We start from the raw sequence: 12,604 nt of genomic DNA, 5'->3' as shown, positions 1-12,604 counted from the left end.
GAATCCTTGGTTAGTAATTAATAAAATGACAATTCCTTAATTACAAATGGATATTACTGGATTATATGAGCATAGCTTTCATGTTTGTTGCAGTACATTAAGAGGATTCCTCTGGACTTGTGAAACTCAGTCTCTGGCTCTGCTGGCTGCTACATAGTCCAGCACTTGAGAAGCACCCGGCCCAGAGCTGTGTGACTGCTGCTGACTGAGTGTCATGATCCCAAGATCTCTGCTTTCTCTTTGACAGGAAGGTTTGAAATTCCTGGGTTAAAAGTTCTCTGAGATTATATCTCAGAAGGCTTTTGTGATGATGGTTCATGACAGGTATTGCTTTCAAGTGGGTGAAGGAATACTACTGAATGTCTTTACTGCAGAGAACTTCAAAGAACTACATCAGTGGAATATATTATTAGTAAACAATATATGTTATTCAGTTTCTCATTTGCTTTTTATTTTATTTTAAAGCATGATTGGACTGATGTATCGATTAAAATGGAAGTTTACATTTGCTTAAACCCATTTCCTGACTTCACTCAGTAAAATCAGTGTTTACATAAATTTCAGGTCTTCTGAGAAGTGTTTTTCTTCTCAGCAATAAAGATTATTGTGCTCCTAAGAGATGAGCCACTAAGTAAATTATTTCCACATGGATCCAAAAATAATAGGCATTACTGTGACCTAATGCACTGCAACTGCATTTGTCTCACACTGCTTATATTATTTATCATTCAGGTATGTATTCATTAATATGCATGCTTATATATAGTAATGTTCTATATCATGATTGCAGAAGCTGAGGGTCTTGCTAGAGAAATGTAATTAAATACATTTATTTTACAGATTATTTGGAGGTTGTTTTAAACTGTGCTTTTCTGCAGTCAACCCCATTTTATAAAGAGTAAAAATAAGAATATTTACCAAGCAAATGTGTATCAAAATATGGCATTATTCTCTGATAGGTGAAGCATACTTACTTTGACATGCCTCAGCAACCCAATGTATTCTACACACTCACTGCCAGCCATGACAGCAGGCTGCTTTTTGTTCTTTTTCTCCTTTTTCCTGAACACTTAGAATAAAAATCACAAGTACTGTTGTGGAGGAATACCAAGGTAACAGTCTGGAGATGTCTGGCCAAAAGGGATTTGTCCCTCTCGGTACAAGGCAGGGGATGGTGTGCCCTACTATTTTGCATTTCTGAATTGCTTAGCTGCCCAAGCATGCTTTATGTGGGCCGGGCTCCTGAAGTGTGTCATAGCATCCTATGACCGCTGTATGGGAGGCTTGCTGTTGGACTTTACCCAACAAATATGGATTATGTTAAAGCGGGCTGTGAATTGACGAGGATATGCTAATATGTCCCAGATGGGTATGTGAGAAGCGGACGGCGGGGACATGCAGACAGTATATAGCAGAGGCAGTGTTTGGCAGGTCCATCATTCCGTCATTAAAGGCCACATTATTACTTACAACAAGGCTTGCATGACAATTGCTGGAATAAATGCAGTCCCTCTGAGAGCACCCTGTTGTGCCCTTCAATTCCTCTTTGCGTTTCTTTTTTTTTTTGTTGTTGTTGCTGTGTTTTCTTCATCCTTGCAAATCTCCTCTCAGCTGCTGATGCTGTGGATCCCGGTGCTGTGTAAGGGGGTTTGTGCTTACCTTGTTCAAACATCAATAAGACAGGCTATTACTAGCTGAGGCCATTCATTAATATAATGAGATGGTTTTTGCTTTAATTGATAACCGATTTGTGTTGATGAGGCATTATGTACTTGTGGATACAATATTTTCGTGTATTTTTTCAAGTTGAACCGAAGCACCTGCATATTTGTTTTAGAGAGGCAGCACTCCTTTGGAGCCATTATTCTGTTGTACCACTGGGCTACCAATGAGCTGTCCCCTCTGCATTATTATTGAACTAAGGTATTAGGTTTTCAGCTGCACAAGCAGAAAGATAATGGTGGCTTATGTGTAAGTACACTTTTGGGACAGTCTTCGTGCTTTTGATATAAGCAACCACCTAAATGACAAGATTAAAGAAAGTAGTTAAATGATAAAAAAAAATAATATTAATAACGCTGTAGTTTACTGCTGAGATTTTCACAGGATTCATTGTCAAATATTTCACTGAACAGGAGACAGAGGTGTAGCTTAACAGTTTAACAGTTTGACTTTCTAATATGCCTAAATTACAGTGACAATTTTCAGCATCCACACAGAGATTAAATGTTTAACTTTATCTGCTTTTTATAATTGAGTAATTAATAAGTAAAAATATACCAAAAATATCACATCTTCCAGCTTCTCAAATGTAAAGATTTGGGGGGAATTTTTGTAAACCAACACACTGACACAAAAGATGTGATGACTTTGCATCAAACGCAGTTGAAATTTATAAAATTTTATAGACTAAAAGCTGAACAGAAAACATTTGTTAGTTGTCTTCTTATTTCTCGAAAACGTTTTTTTTTTCATGCACTTTTTGACAAAACACACACAGATTTAATCTTTTATTAATCGACGGTATTTTTTTGTGCACCATAAGCCTGTGTAAAGATGTACTTTGGTAGGGAGCAAATGACTGCAGACAGCACATCCAAGCACATCAAGGATTATCATCACAAAAATGACAGAATTAAAGATGTCAAGATTGGCTTTGAACCTCCCTCTGGAGACATAGCTGGGTGGGTAGAGAATGAGGGGCTGGGTAGGGGGTGTTGACATTTGTTATACACTTCTACATGTTGTATTTGCTGGGGGCATTGTTAGCACACACCGCCTCCAGCATAGGATTTAGGCAGGCCCCCAGCAGATGCAGACTGCCCTGTACACACACACACACAGACACGGTCTCTGAGTACAACCACCTCACCCCTGGAAGATGAAGAATAGATGCCCTGGGGCAATTCAGCTAGTGTGGATCAGTTCAGATGAGGCACATTAAGTGGCTAGTGATAAATTTGGCATGACAATTGCAAACACCATCGCTTTTGTCTGTAATTAATTCCAGTGGTGCCTGAGGCCTTCCCTGTGTTACTACTGGTGTGGGCCAGCAGTGCTTTCCTAACGAGGGCACATTACAGCCAGGATTATAGCCCAGATAAAGGTGCTCTTAGAGGGAGGTTAGTGAGATGTATTTCTGTGTTGTTAAGTTAAGCGAAGATCTGGAAGTAATTTTTTGAATGCCTTGTGCAGGAACAGAAACAGTAGCACAAAGCTGGAATCAAACAGGAGTGGTCGTTAGCTGTTCACTTACTTTCAACTTCATGCACTCTTAAAAGCAACCTATGCATAATAATAAAAGGTAAACCAATATGATAATTTAAACCCTTGCTAAATCCAGCCTGAGTCTAATAAGGAATGATGAGCAGCACAGTAAGTTTCACAATACTGGTTTAGAATTTTTAGTACAGGCATCTTACTTAAAGGCTGAAATGATGAATTGGCACAGAGCAGTGGAAATTATGACTCCACAGATTGCACCTTTAATATTTGGTCCAATGGGTCCCACAACTCAGTTATTTTCATTCAGTGGTAATGTGGATGCATTAATTAACGGCTTGTACTTCTGAGTAGTTTTATTACAGCTAATGTCCCTCATTAAGTGAAATATAGTTACTGAAGGACATAAAAGAATCCCTCAGCAGCACCATTAATCTTGATTTCACTTGTGAGAGCACTTGGATATCTTCTGTAACTTGCTCTGCAACGTGGTATCTCTGGTCGTGGCTCAGGCAGTCTCGTGTGTTTACCATCTCCTCTGTTGCCTCCAGCAGAGGGGAAGCTGAACACACCACCAATCTGTGTCATTACTCTGTCATTGCATCAAATCACATGATTAGCTTCATGGGGCAGTGGAGGAGGCCCGGTTGGAGCGGCTGGCCGTTACAGTCCCTGGGTAATGGTCCGGTGGCACTGTGATGGAGGGTTGTGTGCTGTCCCCCATGCAGGGCCAAGGATGCACCATCATTCAGCCTGCTGGAGATGGCCTCAGGGTGAATCGTCTTCTTTACTGCTTAGTCCTTTCACTTATGTTATGACTGTAGCAGTGCAGTTTCCTTCTAAAAAATATTGTTTAGGGGTAACAGTTCTTTTCTTGGACATGCTATCGTAAATAAAGGAACAGAGCTGTTTGGAAATGGCTGATACTTTGAATCATTTGCTCGGATCTGCTACATGTGTGCATAGAAAGGCTTTGCAGTTGATGTTAAAATAAATTACGAAACCATTAAATGGGATAAGTGGTAACCTATGTAGGAGTACCTAACAGGGCTAGGTGCCTCTGTGGAAGGCCAATCCGACAGTTTGTCGATGCAGCCTTTTATAATGCAAAGGCTTATAATTATCTCACGCACGCTCATTTCACACTGACATATCGCTTTCCTAAATGTCAGTAGGAGCAGCCAATGCACTTCTCTTCCCCCAACTCAAGAGAGCCCTCTCTGCACCCTGCACACAGCCATGATGATGGCAGTGCTTTAGCCCTGAACGTGTAGTCCTCCGCCAGGGAATAGCAGTTCAGGCATCACCGATCGTTGACCTGGCTATTGTTGTTTGTGATACTTACTGGTAAACTTTTGCAATCAATACAACATCAGCTAGCAGAACCCCTGGGAATGAAAACCTGAAACAGCGCACTTAATCTTGGAGCCGGCCCCTGCTCCCTGCTCTGCCGCTAAACTAGGTAGTTGGCCTACTTGATGCGGCATTATTGCCGCAGAGGTCAGATGTGAGCTGTCTTGCACAGCGCCTGATGAATGGCTGTTTTTGATAAAGCGCCTCTCCCATCCAACAAGAGACATTTAATAATGATGGACCATAACTGCACACAAAAAAATCCTTGTAGAAGGAAGAAAAAAAAAATCCCTCCTGCCTGCCTTTCCCCATATCAGACAGCAGCTAGCTATAGTCAGTGCACTTCTGGGCTTTGATATAAAGTACCGCAGAAATGTGGAGTTTACAGTCTCTGTTCAGTGGAATTTGCATGGGCAGCTGTGCACAGCTACACAGCAAAATATCTGTTGTTTTAATTGACTATGTATATTTACTATTTTTAAAATAGTGCAAAAATAAATTGTGAATCATTTATTCGCTTAAATGAAAAAATTAAACTAAGCATTTATTTGACTATATTTTATTGCCCATATGCCGACTTAATTAGAAATTAATAGGCATTGTACTAAAAAATATCAGTGTGCAGTGGCACAGAAAAGTATGGGCGTATGCACTGTTTTACTTTGGAAACAAAGCTCACAAAGCTAACAATGTTAAGTGGTAGCATTATATCCACAGTCATGCAATTTAGCATCCACTCAGACTGTAGGATCCTCCTCTCAGCATTCATCTCTAGAGGCACACATAGGATAATTGAATGTCTTTTAAACTGTGGATGATCATAGCTCAGTGGTCAAGGTAACAGCTAGCAATTTTGCAATCTGCCATTGTGATGAGCAATCAAATCAGCACGTATTAAATTTAAGTGTCTCCAAATAAAATGCACACCTTTTAAATGAGTATAGTTATGAAAGTATACAGCGAAATTAAATGCCATTCTCCAGAAAACAAAGCCCAAAGCGCTCTGACAGTTTTGACATAGACAATGCCTTTAGTGACAGGAATAACAAATTAATTGGAACCATAACACATTCTCTCTAAAGGTGAGGTAAACACACCTGACTGTGTATTTTTCACCATCAGTTAAATCTCAATTGAATCTAAAAATAAACCCCAAGACATTGAACAGTTTAATGGATTTTGACGTCTCTGCATTATGCTGTCACTCCAGTATAAATGAATCATAACTTCGCTCTGCACCAAGGAATTACCATGCATTTTGAGAAAATGCATTGTGCGCCAAGCTGTGAATTATGATGCGAGATCAAAATAAATGTGTAATGACTTTGGAGATGCCCAGAATAATTTATTGGGCGGAGATAGTTCCATATTGAAAAGAGAGCCTAAGTGGGATACAGAAGCACTGTGCACTGACACTGCCCCGAATGTGTTTGAATTCTGAAATGTCAGCGTTAGATAGGCAAAGAATCTAGCCTGTTTACTGAAGCTTGGTAAATGAGGGCTTCATTTGAGATGCAGCAGTATTCAATTATATGGTTATTTATTGATCAGAAACAATATATGTCTGTCTGCCGCATGTAAGGATGAATTCAGAAGATAAAAAGAAAGTGTCAGTGAAATTGGCCGATGAAGGATTGCATTTGATCTGGGTGGGAATTCAAGAATGGAGACAGAATACCCTGGTGTTAAAAAATGGGCAAGGAGTGTATTTGCAATTAAAGTTTTCAACAAAGAACTGTCAAGTGGGATTTAAAATGAGAAAGAAAAAACGCATAACAATACCAAAATAAACCAGCGGGAAAACTTTCTAAAAAGAGAAAAAAATACTATCTGTCTGCTATAATCCGTGTTTACTTTATTGTAGAAGTAAAAAAAATGTTTGTGTTTTTTTAACTAACAGAAGCAGAAATCATTTAAATTTGTTCAGGCTTAATTTTCCCACTTTGTCATCAGTTTTATTACTAACTAACATTTTTTCTATTTGCTAAAAACCCCTCTTAATATCAGAATACCACCTTCCAACTAAAAAAAAAAAACTGATCAATTTTTAAATCAGTTGCAATTATTTAGCAACTGATTTGCTCAATATTTCTTTCATTCTCCACCCTTTGCTTTTTACTTTCTTTTGCTGTTTGATGATCAAGAAAAAAGTTATGAAACAATTCATGGAGAAAACCCTCTGCATATGAATCTATAATTATGTTTTATTAGCGGTAATAATAATGACAATAATAATAATAACTAAAAATAATAATCATCGAGTGAAAAATGAACTAAACACCTTCACCTTGTGAGGGTCATATTTGACTGTCCGTGGCACTGGGCTATCCCAGAGCTTTTTGTAGAATAAACTGTGAAACTTTACATCCTCTGCCCCTCTGTTAGCTCATTTACAGGGCTCAGCTGAAGTGTGCTGGGGTGTGTGATGCACCAGCGCACTCACTTTACATCCCCACTGTAAACACTGTCTATTATTCACAACACTGTCCTCCAGAGAGATGGATCCCGGTGAGGCCTCTCTGAATATGGAACACCAGCTATTGTGCTTACCTGCTGCCCCATATCAGCGTGGCCCACAGTGGCCCTTAGATGGTTCTCGTTCAGATCTCTTTAGCTGGGCTGGAGGGTAATCCCTGGGCAGCCAGGGCTTCTCTGTTGTCTCCTGGTTGTTTTCTGTGTAGTTCATAAATTATAGATGGGCCATGTCGAGGGCCATCATGCTGCCTGATCCCTGTCTGTGCTGACAGCTGTATGATGCGCACTGAGTGCAGCAGATTGGGAGCTCAGAGTTTCATCAATAAATATCACTCTGACCCTCACACTTGGCCTCGTGTCAGCGGTCAAGGTAATGGCTTTTTATTATCGTGAAGGGCAGCCCAGCGTGGGGTAGTCTTAAGGTTGCTCGTCCATCTCAGGTCTGGAGACGCAGCAAAGACAGACAGAGAGGGAGAGAGAGGAGAAGAGTTGCTAGCCTGAAGTTAAATGGACTGGGTTGTTATCGTGTGAAGCCCGAGGATAAGTGTGGATGCGTTGTGTGGTTCACTGTGAACAGTGGGGAGCTTTTTGTGCGATGCTCTAGAGGAAATAGTGATTTTCATGGACACATTATTGGATTAAATTAACCTTATTAACCAGCTGTGATGAATTCTATTGAGCTAACAGCTTCACACACATCTTCAAAGAAACCGTGTGTGTGTGTATGCGTGTGTATAAAAGTGTGCAGCCCGTTCTGCTTTTAGTGTGTTTGTGTTTGACTGTGGAGCCTATCTGTCTGTGTGTGCGTTAGCTGATGGTTACCTCTAACTGCCGGGCTTATGGATGACAGGGCTTGAAATGCCATGATTGTGTACTGAAAGCTCAGGCAGCTGTACATGCTGCATGATGTCTTCAGAATACAGGTTTTTAGACAAAACAATATAGAACAGAACATCATTTTGTCTAAAGTTCATTCATCAAAAAAGCTGCATATTTTGAAAAGGGTAAAAGCCACACACAGCCCTGTCAGGGAAGCGCAAAGGCTAGATACTATAGATTACCTTAATCCCCTGCCAGATATAAAAAGGATAATTACATATTTGTGGTGGAGGCTGTGTGGTGAAAAAATCAATACAGCCTTTTTTGTATGACACTTCATTAGTGTGAAAAAATCTTGGAGCTGAGAAGAACTGCACTGCAATTAAATGGTTCTGCTACCTTAGACTTTGTAATGGCTCTATATTATTATCCAGTTTATTTGAAATAGTGGTTGCACTTGTGGAGTAATTGGAAACCATTGATTATGTACTTTTATGTCTACACTCTTGCACATCATTATGGAGAGAAGCAATAGTTAGTTAGCCTCTCTAATGAAGCACTAATTGCACTAAGTAGGTTAAGATGTTAGTCAAACTGCACTCAACTGAAATCACAACACAAAGACTTCCAATTAATCTGCATACTCCGACAACCAGATGTTGTTTTGGACTGCATATCTTGCAGATTTTATTTGCTTTGTGTCTGATCCTGTTGCGTAAATAGAAATTGTATTTGTATCAGTCCATTGGCAGCAGATGGAATTGATTGGAAAACGGGGAAATAAGGGGTGGCTGGAGGAGAAAAAAAAATCTGAGGTGATGGAATATAAAGTGGGCGCTTTGCTGCCGTTTTCAAGAGGAGTACCATTTGTAATGTAGATTTCCTTCTGATAATGTCAGCGGTGTAACCCTGGCTGGTAATTGTACAGGAGTGTCTGTTAACTCATACCACTGTGTTAACATTTATTTAAGGATGTGAGACCCTTGCACTTAGTTTAGCCAGAGACATAACTCCAGTGTATCCTGATGTAGTGTAATATATTGTATGGATGTCTGTATATAATAGAATGTGAGATAGCATCACATCAGACAGCACAGCACAGACTCACAGCATAGTAAGGACATAGAGAAGACGGCAGCAGAGATGAAAGCCAACACAGGCCACAAGCCAGACCTAAAACCACAACATGACAATTTTTCCCTGAGCCATGTAAATATAAAAATAATAATAATCATTTTCTTTGTGACATCCTAACCTCAGCTACCTCGTGCAATTCCTGGGTTTAGTATATTGTGGCTATAGTAACCCATAAATAATTCAATACAATTAAAGCGGTTAGCAATGTTAGTTTTATAAGTGGATTGAGCTCATCCTTTTCCGTTGATAATAATTTAGATTATGTTTTTCTCTCACCTTTAAACCATCTCACTGTCAAATGAGGCTATTATATGCCTCAGCAGGGCATCTTGCTTCTGTAAGTATCACTTATAGAAATTCCACTGTAGCCCTATTGATTTCTTTTTTTGAAAATACCCAATTATTTTTCAGGATTGTATTGAAAACTAAACACGGCATTCATTCAGCGTGGGGCAGAATTTATTGTGTGCAAAAATGTGATTGATTGTCCATTTGTGCAAATGAATTACCCCGTCGAAATCTGAGTGTAGCGCATTAGCTACTGAGGTCATTACGGGAGACGCCGGACACCTCTGCTAGTGGTGTGGGGGTCCACATCAACTGCCCACACTCTGTCCCCCCATCGTGATCCTCTGTGAAGGGGAGTGACGCTGACAGTACACTCCTGGCAATCAGTCAGCTCGCCACCCACCACTATGCGCTATTTGAGATGTGGAGAGCAGGGTCTGTGCTGGTTACAGCTTAAACCCAGCAGCAGCAGCAGGACTTGCCGCCTTTGATCTTTTTTCTTTCAAAGGGCTCAAATGCTCACGCTATTGTACGCTTGAGAGACACTTCAGCCTTCACTACCCAGGAAGAAAAAAATATATAAAAGTCCCGTCTGCTTGTTACAGATACAGAATGATTCAAATTAAAATTAAAAGGCTAAGTGGAATTTTAAAAAATCACAGTATTGTTGATTTTATTAATAAGAACCATCTGTTGAACGCGTTGAGCAGGGTAGGTTGGCGTAAACTGGAGTATAAAATGTGGGGTGGAGACCTCTATCAGGATCTCTTATTAACAGAAGCTTGTTCTTGGTGGGATGTTAAGAAATCTCCTGGCTTTATATGGCTGTCTGGGGAGAGGGTCAAACCCTGTAAGCTGTCATTGCACATGAAAGGATTAATGTCATCTTATAAGAAGGGGGGAAAAGCCGTCTTATAGTTATTTATTCTGTTTCATTCACATTCTGCTGGCTCTGTAAAAGAAAAAGGCTAATGTCAGGTCTAATTTGTAGCCCTTTAAATTCCAGACAGAGATTCTTTACATATCTCTGGAGCTCATGGCTCCTCTTGGCGCAGCCCCTCTCCTCCTCTCCATCTGGGATTCCTCTTAAACCCGACCAATTTACTATCTGAAGCAAAGTGAAGATTTACATGAGTTTGTACTTGAATGGCTCCAACTCTGGCTTCATGCACTAAACACTCCCACTGTAATTACCATTCGTGGATCTTGCTCTCTGATACCTCTCTCTCTCTCCTCTGCACCTAGGCCAATTGAAGGGGAGAGAAAAGGAAAATACTTATTCCCCAATGCTGATTCTTAGTGCTCCTTGTTCAGGATCTGTAATTGGATCTGTGTTTTCGACTCCCTGCTAATAAGCAGCTTACTTTGGCTCCCTCTAGACTTGACCCACCACATTTTTGTTTTATGAATTTTACAAGGGGATTTTAATAGATGCTTTAGGCTATGCAAAACATAGGCTGAAAGGGAGGCATAATGTGGGAGCCTTGACACAGAGTACGCCTGAGTGGCTGCTTATCATTGAGGACAGGTCTCATAACTTTCATTAAGATTGATGTAAGACAAAAGGGAATGTGTGAGAAGAGGGACATGAGAGAATATTAACCTGTGCTCCTGTAACTAACTATAATTGTTTTGCATTCAGTCTCTCCTCAGGCAGCCGCCCTCATTATCTTTACCCGTACATGACGGCACAGCTGATTTTAGTAGCCGGGCTTGTTAGAGGAGATTGGAGGTCAGGGCAAACTGTAATCTGCCTTTGGTTATTTTTATGGTAGAATCCGACGGCCGGAGGCTGAAGCAGTGTATCAGTGTATTTTACAAACATAAGACCTCATTTCCTTTCATTTTACATCCATGTAATTGTTTCTGAAGTTCACCGCTTGTGGCTGTCGGAAGTTCAAGCAGGTTAGAGTGTGTTATTTCACAGCGGAGTTTGTTTTTCTATATGCTTTGCCTTTTCTTTCACAACTCGGTAGAGTAAAATGTTTCTTCTTTTTTTTTTTAAATCCCCCCTTTTGTGCTATTCGTTTAAACAGACCCCAGATAGAGAGGTGTAGTCTTCATCTCTCTTGCTAATACGGAGTCTGATGTTAGTCCAGTGCTCATTTGGAAAAGGCAGAATGACAGTGTCGCCCATTCAGGGTCAGTGAAATGAGAGGGAATAAAAAAATGTAAAGACAGGTGCTGACCCGTAGCCTACCCACAGTTTCTTCAATCATTAAAATACTTCCAGAAACCATGAAGGATTCCATTATTCATTATAGGTTATCGTATTATAAGTGATTTTTATCGTGGCTGTCTACATCTCTACATTGAGCCAGTTCATTTGTCTCAAAAAGGAAGAGAAATTAAAGAACATTTCCAACATATCTCCCAATGAATGAGGCAGGTGCAGTCACAGAGGTGAATATTCGGTGAAGATGAAGCTTCCCTCAAAGGTACTAACTAAGACACTCTGTTGGGTATAGGAGCACTAATGACCAACACAATCACCTATCTTGACATGAATACCAAAGATAACAAGGAGAGGTGGGAATAGGTGTAATGCTCTCTTTCATCCTCTCTCCCCTTCCTTCTCTCTCTATGGGAATCTACCAAGCACGCTTTACTTCATCACAAAACTAACGTGGCATAGAACTTTTAAAACCCGCCTCAGCTTTTGTATCCACACCCCCACACCCCACCCCCACGCTCCCTATCTCTCTCTTCTCCCTCTCTCTTCTGGTTGGTAATTCTCCCATCTGGAGGATGTTTGAGAGAAACAAAGAAACAATAAAAGGAAGTTGGGAGAGGGGGTGTCAGGCTGTCAGTAATCTGACAGCTATGGTAACTACCCTCTAATCCAGACGGCTCCAGCCACGCTCTGGCCTGACACCCGTGCCTCTGACTGACAGCTGAAGACCGGGCACATTCCACAGGCAGAAGTGACATCCAGTCTATTAAGGCAGACAAGCACAAAGCAGAGATTTGCCCTGACTGCCTGGTACTGAAGCCTACTATGGGGGTGATTGGAGAGGTCCTGGAGAAGGTGTCAGACTCAAGCTCAGATGATAACCATATTGTAATGATGCTGCTGGACAATGAAGTGCCATGATTGCCCATGCTGACAGCAGAAGTTTATGTCTGGATATCCCCCGTCTGCATTCGCAGGCAGCTCACAACACACACAGTCTCCAGGTCCCAACTGCCAGTCAAAAGCCTGGCCGCAAACGGGTGCACTTCTTATTCCAGCACAAGAGTGCACCAAACAGTGATCTCTAATGGACTGACCCAAGGCATGCTGTGCTGACAGGGAGAGCAGTATAATTGT

Source organism: Oreochromis niloticus, linkage group LG16, assembly GCF_001858045.2.
Source record: "Oreochromis niloticus isolate F11D_XX linkage group LG16, O_niloticus_UMD_NMBU, whole genome shotgun sequence".
Taxonomy (NCBI): Eukaryota; Metazoa; Chordata; class Actinopteri; order Cichliformes; family Cichlidae; genus Oreochromis; species Oreochromis niloticus.
Note: the sequence above shows the minus strand (reverse complement) of the source record.